Source organism: Suricata suricatta, chromosome 2 (assembly GCF_006229205.1).
Source record: "Suricata suricatta isolate VVHF042 chromosome 2, meerkat_22Aug2017_6uvM2_HiC, whole genome shotgun sequence".
Taxonomy (NCBI): domain Eukaryota; kingdom Metazoa; phylum Chordata; class Mammalia; order Carnivora; family Herpestidae; genus Suricata; species Suricata suricatta.
In genome coordinates, this window is record NC_043701.1 from 70594913 (window position 1) to 70596663 (window position 1751).

The 1751-nt window shown below is 38.4% G+C and overlaps 1 pseudogene; it reads left to right on the top strand.

Annotated features, from left to right (window-relative positions):
- The first annotated feature begins 141 nt into the window (after window positions 1-141).
- Window positions 142-609, top strand: LOC115306487 (annotated as a pseudogene).
- The last annotated feature ends 1142 nt before the right edge of the window (window positions 610-1751 follow it).

The window sequence follows — 1751 nt, forward strand, 5'->3', positions numbered from 1 at the left end:
ACTGAGCAAAAGAAACTAGAATAGGAAAAATACAGAGGGCCCGGATTGAGGGATGAAAATAGGTATGCCTGGAAGCAGATTTTAAAAGCAGTTTCTCTTCAGATCATCTTTCACACCACCTGATAAGCATCTTGAGTCACCATGGTATTAGCAGCAGTGAAATGGGTAATATCACACAGAACTCTCTGGAAACATTTCTTTCCGATTCAACACGGAACTTTATATTGTGTTTGTCATAAATCTACATATTCTCTTCTTCCAGATGACTATAATTTCAAAGTAGAGCTTGCTTTGACATCAGATGGCAGGACCATAGTATGCTACCACCCTTCTGTGGACATTCCATACGAACATACAAAACCTATCCCATGGCCAGATCCCGTGAATAAAAATGAAGAAACACATGATCAAGTGCTGAAAACCAGATTAGAAGAACAAAACGAACACATCGAGCAAGGACCCATGATAGAACAACTTAGCAAAATGTTCTTTACTACTAAGCATTGTTGGTATCCTCGTGGACAGTATCATAGACATCGTAGGAAACTGGATCCTCCAAAAGACAGATGACATTAAGGTTTTCAGGAATCAAAGAGATGTTATCTTGGGTCTTATTTGCCATTTGAGAAAATGCAGTTGAATATATTCACTGTTATATAGCAAACAATAATAAAATGTCTTTTTATATATTAAAAAAAAGAAAAATACATATACTAATTCCATAGATTAGCCAAACCTAATCTACGCTGTTAGAAGTCAAGATAATGGCTTGTCTTAAGAGAGGGTTAGGAACCAGATGAGAGCCCAAGATGGAGCTTCTGGGGAGTGGTCATGTTCCAAATTGTCGTTTGATTTTTCCTTGCTGTTTATTTTCCAATGACAAAAGCAGTGCCCATGCTCCCAGGTAAAGATGGATTATTCCCTAGCTGGGACTACATGTGGCCACCAGAACTGGCTTTCAACTTGTTCAGTGGATCAAGAAAACTCCTCTCGGTAAATGTGCTTTCACAGTAAGTGACAGCTCCTTGCTTCTGAAAGTCAGTTAATCAGAAATGGATTCTCCACAATAAACATGCCTCTGACTGACAGTTAATCAATTTTAAAAAAACCTCATCTGGGTGAGGACTGCAGATAATGTTATTTCACTAAATCTCTGCAATGTTTCAATACCAGAATTCTGTAATTTCCCCCCAAACTTTATATAAGATGAACTGTCTGCTCTGCTCATAGACACTGTGTCTGATTGTTCTAACTCTTCTTCATAAAATAAGCAATAGAGTCAACAAACTTTTTATTTTAGATGCTGAGTGGTGGTCTTGTCATCTTTTCATTATAGATTATGAACATTTGTACTATTGCATATTCCATGTACATAACAATAAAATATATATTTTTTAATTCCACAGGACAAAGGGATGAAAACCATACTTACTCTTACATGCCTTACGTGACAGCAAAGCAGACAAAAAATGAAAACCACTGGGTTTGAAGACATTGGACATTAGTCAGCGAAGGACAGATAACCCGAGAGAAGGGAAACCAGCCAGCAGGTAGGACGGCCCTGGCTGACTGCCCTGACACAGTTCCCAGGCTGGCAAAGGAAACTCAGGTGATGCCTGATGGGCAATTTGTTTTAAGGAGACAGAGCTAAGAATTTCCATTTTTTAAAAGCACACAGAAAATTCAGATGTCTATGATCTAGGAACCAAAGTTGCAACTGTTCCATCAACAACCAGGCTGCATTCAAGCTT